At 48.5% G+C, this 15,414-nt stretch overlaps 1 long non-coding RNA gene across 1 annotated transcript; it reads right to left on the reverse strand.

The window, feature by feature from the left end:
* Positions 1 to 10,695: 10,695 nt before the first annotated feature.
* LOC128474986 (uncharacterized) lies at positions 10,696 to 14,820 on the reverse strand. Its single transcript, XR_008346416.1, has 2 exons — positions 14,724 to 14,820; positions 10,696 to 10,876 (listed from the first exon to the last, which is right to left on the reverse strand). It is a non-coding gene; the product is annotated as an uncharacterized LOC128474986 (long non-coding RNA).
* Between the last annotated feature and the right edge of the window lie 594 nt (positions 14,821 to 15,414).

Here is a 15,414-nt window from a genome sequence, read left to right on the forward strand (position 1 = left end):
TGTCAAAAATCGGCAAAAAATCGAGCATAACTCGCATGGTGTGTCACTTCGACAAAAAAACATAATTTTGCGCAATTTATAGTTTAAATTACAAAAATGGTACAGCATAACACCCATCACTCAATCCACACGCATACACCAATCCACACGCATACACCAATCCACACGCATACACCAATCTACACACATACACCAATCCACACACATACACCAATCCACACATATACCAATCCACACACATACCAATCCACGCACATACCAATCCACACACATACCCCAATCCACACACATACCCCAATCCACACACATACCCCAATCCACACACATACACCAATCCACACACACATACACCAATCCACACACACATACACCAATCCACACACACATACACCAATCCACACACATACACCAATCCACACACACATACACCAATCCACACACACATACACCAATCCACACACACATACACCAATCCACACACATACACCAATCCACACACATACCCCAATCCACACACATACCCCAATCCACACATATACCCCAATCCACACATACATACCAATCCACACACATACCAATCCACACACATACCAATCCACACACATACACCAATCCACACACACATACCAATCCAGTCTCACTGTATGCTTTCCTACCTTTCCTCTTTTCTCCTTACAGCTCCTTTTCCTGCTCTTCGCTCCTCTTCTTCTTCAGTTCTTCTGTCTTCTTCCGAGGGCACGGGGTTCAGAGGGGACGGACAGTGGTGGGCGCGGCTTCAGTGTTGTGCGCCGGGATCTGACAACAAACCCCGGCGCACAACAGCTGTTGCCGCGCGGATCGCAAGGGAGCGGTATCGGAGGTCTTTAACAGACCTCCGGCTCCCATGAGTGATTTTAAGCCGGGTTCAAGGGAGAGCCTTGAACCGGCTTAAAACCCCCCTGATGAGCGGCACCCGGTGCGGACCGCCCCCCCCTGCTAGGTACGCTACTGCACGTCCCGCCCCCCCCCCGTTCCTCCAGCACAGATTCTTTCATCCTCGGCGGCCGTGCAGGAGCCGAGGATGAATCGCATGAAATCCTGCGCGTGTCACCCCAAATGGCGTGTCATAGGTTCGCCATCACTGTTGTAGATTATCAAAAGCAAGATTGACGTTAATTAGTTTAAGTACAAATATTACATCTATGTCCTCCATGAGAAAGATTGCTACTTTAAATGGCACCTGTGATCACAAAATTAAATACATTGTGCATTTTCTTCTAGCCATAGGCATGTTTGAAAGAGAAGTCAGAAGTATGGATGAACTAAACAGTTAAATATACCGTACAAGTCTCAATGTACCATATTGCTTTTCAGGATTCTAATTTCACTAATTCTTGTAATATACAGATTATATAACATATCGTTTTAGATTAAGGATATTTTATATATATATATATATATATATATATATATATATATATATATATATATATATATATGTATGTATATTTACGGTGATTTAAACAGATTCACTTTTTTGTGTATAAGAAAATGTTCATATAGACTGGCCTGGTCCTCTGGCGGCGCTACATTGATGATGTACTGATTATATGGAAAGGGACACCAGAGGATCTCAATAAGTTTTTAGACTTTATAAATGACAACCAATACAATTTAAAATTTTCATCATGCATTCACCCTCAAGAAATTAATTTTCTAGATCTTACACTCTATATAGAGGAGGACATGATAAAATCCAAAACGTTCCTTAAACCAACAGATGGTAATAGTTACCGTATTTGCTCGATTATAAGACGACCCTGATTATAAGACGACCCCCCAAAATCTGAATATTAAATTAGGAAAAAAAGAAAAAGCCTGAATATAAGACGACCCCAAAGGAAAAAAGTTTTACCAGTAAATGTTAATTCATGTAAACTATTTTTTTAATAAAAGCTATGATTGAGAAAAATATTTTTTTTGTTTTTATTTCCTTGTATTTTCCAACCTGTCCCCCAGTTACGCACATCTGCCCCCAGGCTTGCCACCCCAATATGGCACTGTGGCCCATGATATGCCTTTTAACCCTCTATATGCCACTGTGCCCCATGGTATGCCTTTTGACCCCCTATGTGCCACTCTGCCTCCAGAAATGCCTTATACCCCTATATCCCATTCTGGCATCTAGGGGGTTAAAATACATATTATGGGGCAGAGTGGCATATAGGGAGGTATAAGGCATTTCAGGAGGCAGAGTGGCATTAAGGGAGTTAAAAGGCATTGTATAGAGCACTCTGCCTCCAGAAATGCCTTATACCCCTATATGCCACTCTGGCATTTAGGGGGTTAAAAGGCATATTATGGGGCAGAATGGCATATAGGGAGGTATAAGGCATTTCAGGAGGCAGAGTGCTCTATTAAATGCCCCCTTAACGCCACTCCAGAAATGCCCTATGCCCCCATTTAACACACACACACCCTATACCCCCATTTAACATACCCCCATTTAACACACACACACACTCTCTCTCGCTCCCCCCCTTCCCCTCTCTCACCCCCCTCTCACCCCTCTCAGCCCTCTCTTACCGGTGCTTCCAGCCGGGGCAGCGGGTTGACGTCGCCTTCCGCTGCAGCCGCAAGGAGGTGGAGTTGGCAGCGGGGGTTTGTATGCGTCCGTCGCGTATACTTTCCCCGGCTGTCAGGGGTCAGAGATCAGAGTTCCCCGCACCGGTGCGGGGAACTCTGGTCTCTGACAGCCGGGGAAGGTCTACGCGAAGGACGCAGACAACCCCCGCTGCTAGCCACACCTCCTTCCGGCTGCAGCGGACGTTGTCTGCGCGGATCGCGTGGACGTCAACCCGCTGCCCCGGCAACACAGCAGGAAGCACCGGTAAGTGTGTGTGTGATGGGGGGGGGTGAGACAGGAGGATCCAGGTCCCCTGCAGCGGTGCGGGGGATCTGGATCTTAGTCTCCTAATCAGACCTCTATTTGAGGTCTGATTAGAAGACGACCCCGATTAGAAGACAAGGGGTATTTTTCAGAGCATTTGCTCTGAAAAAAACCTCGTCTTATAATCGAGCAAATACGGTATATTGACTACGCCAGCTGCCATCCCCCACACTGGTTGCAGAATGTCCCTAAAGGACAATTCGCACATATCCGCAGGAATTGCACTAAGGACAATGATTTTTTTAACTCAAAGCGGATTATTAATGGATAAATTTAGAGAGAAATTATCCAGAAGAGCTTTTACAAAAACACCTGGATTGTACAATAAAGAAAAAGAGGGATTTTTTTCTGGGAGAAAGGGAACATAAATCTAAGAAAACGTTCGATTTTGCGCTCTTAACAAAATATAATGATAAGGCGTTTGAAATTAAAAAGGCAATAAAAGGGGGCGTGGCTGGCCCGGCGAAGAAGATGGCTGCCTGATCTGTTTGCTCCGCGCCGCCCGCCCTGAGATTCGCAGACACTCCGGCGTAATTCGCAATGGGCCGCACTAAAAAGGGTCCCCCGGAGCCGACTACCCCGGCGTCTAGCGGCAGGTCTCAACCCGCGTCGCTGAGGGGCTATTTTACCACTCCGCAGCTGCTGCAGACTCAGCCGGAAGACTCCAATATGGCGCAGACTCCCGCCTGCTCTGGGGCCTCGGAGGATGGCGATTCCCTGCTGCCCGCAGCCAGTGCCTCGGGACCGCCTTCGCCTGAGTGGCGCCGACTTTTTTCGTCTCTGCCCACAAAGGACGACTTCAGTCTCCTCGTGGCAGAAGTCAAGCAAACGGTCCGGGCCGAAGTCGCGGCCTTACGGGCTGAGGTTTCCCGCCTTGACGAGAGGGTCACCAGTGTTGACGCCAGGACCGGGGAGGTCGAACGCCAGCTATCGGCCCACTGCCGCTCCTGTTCCCATCAGATGGCGGATTTATTTTACCATCTGGAGGACCTCGATAACCGAGGGCGGCGGTCCAATATTCGGGTGCGGGGTCTTCCTGAAGGTGAGCGACCTGAGGATCTTAGGGCGATTCTGGACAGACTCTTTTCCCTGATTCTGGAGTGGCCTGCAGACCCTGGGAGGAAACCTATAAAATTTGAACGTGCCCATAGGGCTCTGCGCTCCAGTGGCGGCCCGGGAGACCCCCCCAGGGACATAATTTGCTGTCTCCACAGCTACTCGCTGAAGGAGGAGATAATGTTGAAGGCCCGCGCACGCCGGTTTTGGGCCTTTGAGGGGCACGAGGTTTCCCTCTATCACGACTTGTCCCACTACACGCTGTTGGCCAGGCGGGCCCTACGTCCTGTGACTGCCGCGCTTCAGGAGCGGAAGATCGCGTACCGGTGGGGTTATCCTTTTGCCCTGGTGGCTCGTCTGGGCCCCCTTACAGCTACCATCCGCAGGCCTGCGGACGTTCGACCCTTTCTGCTGGAGCTGGACCTGCCGCCGCTTGAGGTACCCGACTGGACCGCCCGAGATGTGGATTTTCGCCGGCGCCGTGCTGGTTCAGCGCAACGCGGGTCCCAGCGGGCCAGACCTCCTGGACGGGCTCTGAGGGACAGGGACCGTGACCAGCCGCCGAGGGAGTGACTGATGCCGGCCACTTTCCGGTGGTGACCCCGTGGAGGCTCCTCTGTATCCTTATTTGGCCGACTACGCCAGCCTGGATGCGGGACTTGTTCTTACCTGCGGACTTTCGTTTCATTTTACCGCTGCGTACCCGTGGCTCGTGTGTGACTTTATTTTTATTTCTTTTTCTTTTTCCGCGTCGTTTTTATTTTTCCGCATCGTTTTGTTTTTTATTATTTTTGTGCATTTGGGACTGGGTTCGTGTGCCTGCCCCCTAGGTGTGTTGGTGCTTCGGGGGTCGCTCTGCTGCCCTGCGGCCGCCCCGATGCTCGCCACGTGTCGCTCGGACCGACCGTGTTGCTCGCACGCGCTGGCCCTCGGGGCTCGCGCTGGTTTCGGGGTGTGCAGGGCTCGACCCGCCCCTTGTTATGTCGCTCTGCCGCGCGCTGCCCCATGCCATCCTGCCCATGTTCCTCCTGGTGGGGTTGGCACTGCCGCCTTGAGTGGCGTCTCCGCTGGCGTTTGTGTCACCCCTGGAGTGCGATCTCCTGCGGTGTGGTGGTCCCCTGGCGCGCCTGCTCCGGGACGCCCCCAGTTTGGCCCACGGCAGTCCTTCGCTCTCACTACACTACACAACCCGTTCGTCGTTTTTTTTTTTTTTTTTTTGTTTTTTTTTTTGTTTTGTTTTTTCCGGCCGTGGACACGTATGCTTCCTCTACTCCGGGGTCCGCATTTGTACTGTATAATTCTGTGTATTGCGTTGCCCAATAATTTGTTATTTGTTCTTTCACTGTTATGGTGTTGTCTGTTGTGTCTGTTTCGGGTGGGTGGCGGGGCGTTCTGTGTTTTGGCGGCACTTGGTTTACCTGCGGAGCCTTTGCCGCTTTCTGGAATTCTTCGCCCGCCTCGTTCTCTACCCCACGGGGCTTGGTGTCGTTGCCCGTTCTCTGGGGACCCCGTTCGCCTCCCTAGGGGGGTTGGGGTCTGCCCGGTACTTGACACATTACCCCACACACTACATATCCCACTAATATTACATAACTCCCCCCCCCGTTCCTGTTCTCCTCCCCACCGCCCTTTCCGCCCTCCCCTCTTTTTTGTCTCTACCCCCGCGGCACTGAGGCGTCGCTTCGCATACCGACTGTCATGGCTTTCCGCCCAGCCCCGCTGACCATTTATTCTGTTAACGCACAGGGTCTTAATATACCCGAAAAACGGTCCAGGGCTCTGAGAGAATTTAAGGCGCATGATGCCTCCGTGGTACTGCTTCAGGAGACCCACTTCAAGGGGGGGCAAGCCCCTAGTCTAAAGAATTCCCACTACCCTTTGGGATATTTTAGTAACAATCCGGAGTCCAAGACTAACGGGACGGCTATACTATTTTCTAACAGGGTCCCGTTCGTTGTTAAGGATACTCTCCTTGATCCCTCGGGCCGTTTCACCTTCGTTAAGGGCTACATTGCGGAGGTTCTCTACACCTTTGCTAGCGTGTATCTTCCTAATAGGGCTCAGCATGTGGCCCTCCGCTCTATCGTGGCCTCGCTCGCCACTTTTGGGGAGGGCCTTGTGATTCTGGGGGGGGGATTTAAATGTCCCTCTTCGCCCGGAGGTCGACACTTCCTCGGGCTCCAGTTGTGTCCCGGCTAACCAGTTGCGCTCGGTTCGCAAACTCCTGACTGAGCAGCGCCTGATTGACTGCTGGCGTTCTCTGTACCCGACTGCCCGGGACTTCACTTTTTACTCTTCCCCTCATGCTTGCTACTCCCGACTGGATTACATCTTTCTCTCTCAGACTCACCTGGACTTGCTGCAGGCGGCCACGATCCTACCGATGACCTGGACAGATCACTCTCCAGTTTCCATTAAGCTAGACTCTCCGTTGTGTAGGCCCCGGGAGTGGACGTGGCGACTTAACGACTCTTTTCTACTGGACGAGGCGCTTGTCTCACAGACGACGACGGAACTGCAACGTTACTTTCAGGACAATGCTACGCAGGGGCTGTCCCCTCTGGTGGTGTGGGAGGCCCATAAGTGTGTGCTGCGAGGTTTCTTTATTCAACAAGGTACGCAACGGAAGAGGGCGCGCGCGCGGGAGATTGATAGGCTTACTGTTCGGATTCAGCAGTTGGAATCCCTGCATAAGGATACCCTTGATGAGGCGACCTACGCGGATCTGACCTCCCTCAGGGGCCAACTGTCTGACATTCTCAACTCTAAGTTTCGCCGGGCTTCCCTGTATAGTCAGAGATTTTTCAGTGAGCACGGTAATAAGTGCGGTAAGCTGTTGGCCAAAATGATAAACCCACTTAAGCGCAATACGCACGTTCACCGGGTCCGGACGCCTGCAGGGGATTTGTCCCATTTCCCCTCTAAGATAGTGGATGCGTTTCACGCGTACTACTCCTCTCTTTATGGTTCGTCCCAGGTTTCCGATGGGGGTGCCAGTCATGATAAGCGGGTCCGCATCAACAGTTATCTTGCGGAACACGGTGTGCGCAAACTCACCCGTGAACAGGCGGAATCCATGGAGGCGCCGTTCTCGGCTGAGGAGCTCTCCGCGGCTCTGAAGGCCACCCAGCGGGGTAAGTGTCCGGGTCCGGACGGTCTGCCCCTGGGGTACTACCGTACGTTCTCGGCGCCCCTTTTCCCACACCTGCTTGCCGCGCTCAATGCCATCCGGGGGGGACTTCGGTTTCCCTCCCAGTCCTTGGCGGCCACGATCGCGGTCATTCCGAAGGAGGGCAAGGACCCTGGTTTGTGTCAGAGCTACCGCCCGATCTCGCTCCTCAATGCCGACTTGAAGCTTTTTGCTAAAATGCTGGCGTTGCGTCTGGGTCGGTTCCTCCCGCTGTTGGTTCACCCGGACAAAGCTGGCTTTATCCCTCGGCGTGAGGCGCGTGACAACACTATTAGACTTCTCTCTGTCATCCATAAGGCGCGGGCGGAGGCGCGCCAGATTTTACTGTTATCGACCGACGCGGAGAAGGCCTTTGATAGGGTGGACTGGGGTTTTTTGGAGGCTACCCTGGAACATCTGGGTCTAGGTCCCTCTATGTTGGCCTGGATTGGGGCTCTCTATTCCTCGCCTACTGCTCGCGTGCGGGTTAATGGGGCTCTCTCTCCCCCCATAGCGATAAGGAACGGGACCAGACAGGGGTGTCCCCTGTCCCCGATGCTCTTTGCGCTGTCTCTGGAGCCTTTTTTGGAGGCTGTCCGTTCGGACCCGAACATCTTGGGGTTCCGGGACGGTGGTCGACATCATAAGGTGGCGGCATACGCTGATGATCTGCTGTTTATTGTAGACCGCCCCAGTATTTCACTCCCGAATATTCTTGAGGCTTTTCGTCTCTACGGCGCGCTGTCTAACCTTAAGATAAATTATTCGAAGTCCGAAATTTTAAATGTCTCCCTGCCCCCTCGGTTGGTGACCTCGCTTATGCCTTGCTTCCCCTTCCGGTGGTGCCCGGAGATGCTTAAGTATTTAGGGATTTGGCTGACTGCCGATCCCGCGCGGCTTTATCATGTTAATTTTACGCCTTTGTTAGCCGTTCTGTCTGAGGATCTGCGGCGGTGGACGCCGCTATATCTCTCCTGGATAGGCCGGGTGAATGTTGTCAAGATGAACCTTTTGCCTCGGGTGTTGTATCTGTTCCAGACGCTTCCGATTCGGATACCGCGGGACTTTTTCAAGGTTCTCCGGTCTCTGGTGTCTAGGTTTGTCTGGGGCAATAAGAGCCCTCGGCAGCGGTTTGCCCAGCTCACGAGGCCCAAATCTGCGGGCGGGCTTGCCTTGCCTGATTTTCATGCGTATTACCGTGCTGCCCACCTCCTTCGCATCTTGGAGTGGCATACCCTGGGTCCCCTAGCTAAGCCATGGGTCGATCTGGAGCTTGGGGGGTTGCGGGGCCGTGTATACCATGCCTTGTGGGGCCCGGGTGGCGGCCACGGCAGCATTTCCCATCCTTTTGTGCTGGCGACACTGGCGGTTTGGCGGGAGGTGTGCCTGCGCGCTTGCCTGTCTACCGCGCCGTCGCCGTTGCTGCCCCTCTGCGAGAACCCGGACTTTGCTCCGGGGCGAGAGGTGGGACGGTTGGACTTCCTCGGGGTTCCTGCCCCTGTCCGGGCCCGGGAGCTGCTGGAGGGGGGCGGGCTGCTCCCCTTGAGCTCGTTGCTGCGGGGGCGCGATCCTACGTGGTCGGAGCGCTTCACGTACCACCAACTTGGGCACTATCTCTCTACCTTGCCGCATGGGGACCGTCTCCACCGGCCCTTAACGGGCTTTGAAACCTTGTGCACGGGGGCCCGGCCACCGGAGAGGGCCATCTCCTTGCTCTATTCCTTACTGATGACTGTCACCTCTACGACTCGACCGTCCTTCTGTGAGACCTGGGAGACCGTTTGTGACACTCGACTCTCTGACAAGGACTGGGATAAGATATTCGTTTTCACCCACAAGAGCTCGAGGGCCACTAAGACGCAGGAGACTAACTATAAACTGTTGACACACTGGTACAGAACGCCGCAGCGTCTTCAGCGTATGTTCCCGGGTACGTCTGACACGTGTTGGAGGTGCGGTGGGGATGTGGGCACGATGTTGCACATATGGTGGTCCTGTCCCTTGCTGCAACCTTACTGGCGGGAGGTTCACCGGGTGATTTCGGAGTTATCAGACTCTCCCCCTCCTTTCCGTCCACTGCCCATGCTCTTGCATCACACGTCTCACTCGATCTCTCATTACAAACGGTCGGTGGTCCGACATCTCCTCGACGCTGCTAAAAGCCTTATACCCTTACACTGGAAACAACCTTGCCCTCCCTCTCGCCGGGACTGGGTGGCAAGGGTGGAGGAGATTAGGAGGGTTGAGGATCTCTCCGCCTCGACCCCGAAACTTAGGGAGGCCTATATGGCCACGTGGTTTTACTGGCTGTCCTCGGTTGTTGGGCACGATGTGTAGTTGCCTAGTTTCGCCCGGGGCCGCCCGGCTACTCGGCGGGCCGATGTTCGTGGCCGCGAGCTGTCCTGACTTCTTGATTTATGTTCTCCATTGTTCCTGAGATGGGTATTTGTAACGCTGCTTGTGTGCTGGTATGCGCCTCTGACTGTACTTATGTTATGTACCTTGCTATGTATTTTTGTGTTCCACTGTCTCATGCCGCGGTTTCCTGATTCCCCTTGCCCCCCCCCTTTTTTCCTTCTGTATCCCGGCCCTACCTCCCTCCTTTATGTTTTTGAAAAATTTCAATAAAAATCTGATTTTGAAAAAAAAAAAGGCAATAAAAAAATGCTGGCCTATTTTGCACCAAGATAACGTCTTAAAAAATCACCTCCCAGAAAAACCGAATATGATTTATAAGAAGGTTGAAAGTTTGAAATCAATTCTGGCCCCGAGCGTTCTGCCCCTGGTGACGGAAACCATAAAGGAAGATAACTCCTTTCTTAAAAAGAAAAATCCAGGGTTTTACAGATGCGGGAGATGCAAGCTTTGTAGGACGTGTTTAAAACAAGATAAAAAAATCACTAAGTTCAAATGCTCTATCACCAAGAAAGAATATAACATTAGGCATTTTATTCACTGTGGGTCTAAGAACGTCATCTACCTCTTAGAATGCAGTTGTGGGATCCAGTACATCGGACGGACCACAAGGGAGCTGAAAGTTAGAGGCCTCGAACACCTCGGGGGTATACGCAACAATAGCCTAAAACACAGTGTTCCCAAACACTGTAACACTTGTAAGGATTTATCATGTTGGCTTATAAGCTTTGCATTTGCACTTTTTTATATTTACTTACCTGGAATGATTTATTAGTTATGAACTACTCCTTTTCATGATGGAATTGTCCATTGCATAATAGAAAAAACAATGCACTTTCAATAAATAATGCACCTTTTAATAAATAATGCACCTTATATATATAAAATAATGCACTTTATAATGATAAGTACATTAGTTTTTGCACTTTCTCACATATCACTTACCTGAGATTGTGTATTATCCTCTTATTTGTGGTACCGTCTATAGTTTTTTAATTCTTCCTCTTACTCTTATCTCCATTTTTATAGACTGGTATATGTCACATATGGATCTATTTATATAAACTTATATTTTAGATATATATAGACTTATACTTTTGTCAGTTAGTAAGACACACAGAGCATGTTTCTTATTCAAGTCTTTTTTATTTGTGGGATGCAAAAGGGAAATATGTCCGTTCTGTTTTAAGTATGCTTCGTCCCGGGACCTCTAAGCGAGCTATGGCTGTATTCTTCCTCCTTTGACTTGCAAGTGCACATTGACTGTGTTCGCCGTCCACGGAGATCATAACGGCGAATGAGGGTTCCTGTGGAGACGTACAGGGACGTAGTGGCGTCATGACGTACAAAGACGGGATAACGACGAGACTCGGCCCTCTACGGATACAACGTTGTGACGTACCCGGAAGCACCCATATAATATGGACTACGGACTCCAATAACATTTTACTTTGATTTTATTTGGTTTTATTGAGTTTGATTTTATTATTTGTTTATTGTCTCCTGAAGAAGCCGACGTGCTATCGGCGAAACGCGTCGAGACTAATAAAGTTGGAAGTTTATAGCTGTCTACCGGAGTATCCAATTGATTTAGCTTGTGCACATTACTCTTTGAGTTGTGCTACTTCATCTTTGTAAGTGCAATTTTTATTTATTCGTTTTGCGGCTTAAAGATATTGCACCATCTTGGTTCTCCTTGGTTTTACAGCTTTCAAGACTTATTATACATCAAGTGTATTCAGAGTCCGTTTGATGAGCTTCATATATCCAGCCCATTTGTGAGTCGATCTTACACCTCATTAATATATCGTTTATTTTACGTATTACACTATTAGTATTTTCTTTTTTGTTCCCCCATGTATATGCGCTCCACTATTTGCTGTTGGATGTTTGAAAGAGAAGTCAGAAGTATGGATCAACTAAACAGTTAAATATACCGTACAAGTCTCAATGTACCATATTGCTTTTCAGGATTCTAATTTCACTAATTCTTGTAATATACAGATTATATAACATTAGGGCTGAAACAACTAATCGATAATTATCGATTAATCGGATCGATTTTTATCGATTATAAAAAGGTTTTTTTCAGAGCAAATGCTATGAAAAACTCCTCTCCTTATAATAATCCGATCTCAAACAGAGATCGGATTATAACACCGGAATCCAGATCCCCCGTAACGCTGCAGGAGACCTGGATTCCCCTCACTGTCGGCCGGTCTCTCACTTCCGTCTCTCTCCCCCTCCCATCTGCCTCCTCCCCCCTCCCATACACTGCTCTGCCTCTCTACCCGGCACTGTTACTGACAGGCACTTTCCCTGCAGCTTCATAGAAGCCTCAGTGTAAGTGAAGGTGAGTAACGGAGTCTGTCTGTGCGATGCAGACCCCCACCGGCTGACAGAGAATCATCCTCTCTGACAGCCGGTGAGGGTCTGCATCGCACAGACAGACTCCGTTACTGCCCTTCACTTACACTGTGGCTTCTATGAAGCTGCAGGGAAAGTGCCTGTCAGTAACGGTGCCGGGTAGAGAGGCAGAGCGGTGTATGGGAGTGGGGAGGAGTCAGAGGGGTGTATGGGAGCCACCCTCCAATACACCACTCTGGCTCCTCCCCCTCTCATACGCCACTCTGCCTCTCTACCCGGCTCCCTAGTGTCTTGTCAGAAACGGAGGTTCACAGGAGGCAGAGTGGAGTATGGGAGGGGGGAGGGGGGAGGAGGCAGAGTGGAGTATGGGAGGGGGAGGAGGCAGAGTGGAGTATGGGAAGGGGGAGGAGGCAAAGTGATGTATGGGAGGGGGAGGAGGCAAAGTGATGTATGGGAGGGGGAGGAGGCAAAGTGATGTATGGGAGGGGGAGGAGGCAGAGTGGTGTATGGGAGGGGGAGGAGCCAGAGTGGAATATGGGAGGGGGAGGAGGCAAAGTGATGCATGGGAGGGGAGGAGCCAAAGTGATGTATGGGAGGGGGGAGGAGGCAGAGTGGAGTATTAGAGGGGGGAGGAGCTAGAGTGGTGTATGGGAGGGGGAGGAGCCAGAGTGGTGTATGGGAGGGGGCGGAGCCAGAGTGGTGTATGGGTGAGTTATAGTGGTGTATGGGGGGTATTATGAATTTTTAGGGCATATAGGGGGTATAAGGCATATATATTAGGCATATCAGGGGGGCATAAACATATCTGGGGGTAAAAGGTATATCAGGGGGCTCAGTGGCATATAGGGGGTATAAGACATATCGATATTAGGCATATCAGGGGGGCATAAAACACATCTGGGGCAAAAGGTATATCAGGGGGCTCAGTTGCATATCACTGGCATATAAGGAGTATAAGGCATATCAGGGGCACAGTGGCATATCAGGGGGCACAGTGGAATCTGGCATATAAGAGGTATAAGGCATATATGGGGGCAGAGTGGCAAGCTGGGGGTCAGATGTGCATAACTGGGGGCAGTTTGGTAAATAAAAAAATTTAAACAAGGCTTTTTTCTCAGTTTTTATTAAATATGAAAAATAGTTAACATATGAATTAATATTTACTAATAACTTTGTATTAAAACCTAGTTTGAGAAACACTGTGTTTGGGTTCTTGTAGCATTTATTATTATGTCAGTAAAATAAGAAGGTGAATAGAGAGAGGCCATTGCAATAAAGAGATGAAAGTGTAAATTGTACGTTTTTTATTGCAATTTTTCTTCAATTTAAAATAATGTATTTTTTTTATCCGATTAATCGATTAAATCGACAAAATAATCAGCCAACTAATCGATTATTAAAATAATCGTTAGTTGCAGCCCTATATAACATATCGTTTTAGATTAAGGATATCTTATATATTTATATATATATATATATGTATGTATATTTACAGTGATTTAAACAGATTCACTTTTTTGTGTATAAGAGAATGTTCATATAGACTGGACTAATTGAAGATGGAGACTAAACACGACGATTTTAGAGCTTTAATCTTTGTAACATAATCTGAAGATCCCAGATTGAATTAAAATCAGGGAATTTTATACCCCATCATCTGGCATAAGAACGTTTTTTTTTCAATTATTATTTTCCTTAACGACAAGTAAAATTAACAGAAATTTAAAAATATATATATTTTAAATTTTGAGCCATAGCACTACACATTTTGAAGTTTGGGTTTTTTTTGGTTAAAAAGGTATAACATCATTTAGAATGCAAAAACATTACTTCCATTCATTAATTTAGATTCTTAGTTTTATTTTGTTCACAAATAGAACTAGAGTCTCTTAGTGGATGCACTGAAGCTACACAGTATTGCCAGGGCTATAACCAAGAGTTATGTGTTAAAGCACCGGTGCGAAAAGTATTTAACTGGCGTTCTGGAGATAAATTACCGAGCATACCAGCAACCTGTCCTTTGCTATAGATGAAACAAATACTAAATAATTTAATAAAAAGTTTGCATTTATATCCGAATATAGACAAGTTAGGTGATGCATCTACAACAAGGCAAAAGAAAAATGTCCACGCATGATTAAGATAATGGGATGGGCATTAAGATATCCTTAATCTAAGACGAGATCAACAATTTATTAAAGTCTGAGTTTTATGCCAGGAAAGACGGGCAAATGGTAAGAAGGTACCTAGAACAAATCACTGCAAACCATGTGTAGCTATACTGACACACACCTAATAAACTAGGCAGCATCCTCTGTGCATCTATATATACACTTATATTATATATATTATATATATTATATATATATATATATATATATTGTGTGTGTGTGTGTGTGTGTGTATGCCAGAGAACGAATGACAGCATGATGTGTGCATCATACATAATGTCATTCCTTATCAATATTAAGCCAATAAAGTTAACAAATCCTTAGGACACGAATGTGTAATAAATGGGAAAAATAGTGTCTTCTGTGTACACTGTGCAGGTGAGTGACGAAGTAATGTGTGATGTACAATGCATCATAATATGAAGTCCATGAGAAGGGACTGATATTAGGTGGAAGAAGCGATTAGGGATCCCAAAGAATGATGAATTGGAGAGTAAATCGTAAACCCCGTGGAATACCTGAACCTTTTAAACCCACGGCTTCATTTTAAGCGATTAGCCTGTTTTTTTAATACAAATACACACTGCAAGCACGCGTGGGACATGTCATCACTCACCGGGTACCAGATCCTCTTCCTCCCCGGCCGCCATCGCAGTAATTTACTGAGGTACACAGAGTGATTTATATGTGCAGTGCCGACAGCCGGACAACTGGTGTAAACTCATTGACAGCCCGCTTGCCTAAAGCAGCGGAAGGTCGCTCGTCCGTCAGGGATCTGCGACCGGAAGTAAACAAACTGCCGGTCTATAGCAACGGGGGTGGGAGAAGCAGAAGAACAGGAGGAGGTGAGTGTCCTTATCTGGCGACACCTGGTGGCCGGAGGGCTTCACTTCGGTGTCGTGAGTGCTCAGTAGTGTACCGAGTAGGATCGGGCGTTAAACAGACTGCAGTGTGTCTAGTAACGGTTCACAGAAAGGGATGCAAAACGGAAGGAAAGAGACTTTAGGCAATACGGAGGCTGTCCTTTCAGGTTCAGTTTCTCCTCTCTCATATGTCAAGCATCACAGCACCTCACATTAAAAGAAAAATAGCACTCATGGTTTCAATAATTACAGCACAATTTTTCCTTTAAATAATAACATTTCAGGGAAAGAAAATGTAAAAATAACGAGCAGGATGACATCTTGTGTTGTTCACATTTTTTTATATAAATAAAGCTGTGAGTGGCATACAGTACTCTGGCAGTGGAAGGGTTAAATGTGTTGCGTGGTGGATGGAACCTCTTCTGTCGGCTATCGTTGTGACAT

The sequence above is a fragment of the Spea bombifrons genome, chromosome 2, assembly GCF_027358695.1.
Source record: "Spea bombifrons isolate aSpeBom1 chromosome 2, aSpeBom1.2.pri, whole genome shotgun sequence".
NCBI classification, from domain to species: Eukaryota; Metazoa; Chordata; class Amphibia; order Anura; family Pelobatidae; genus Spea; species Spea bombifrons.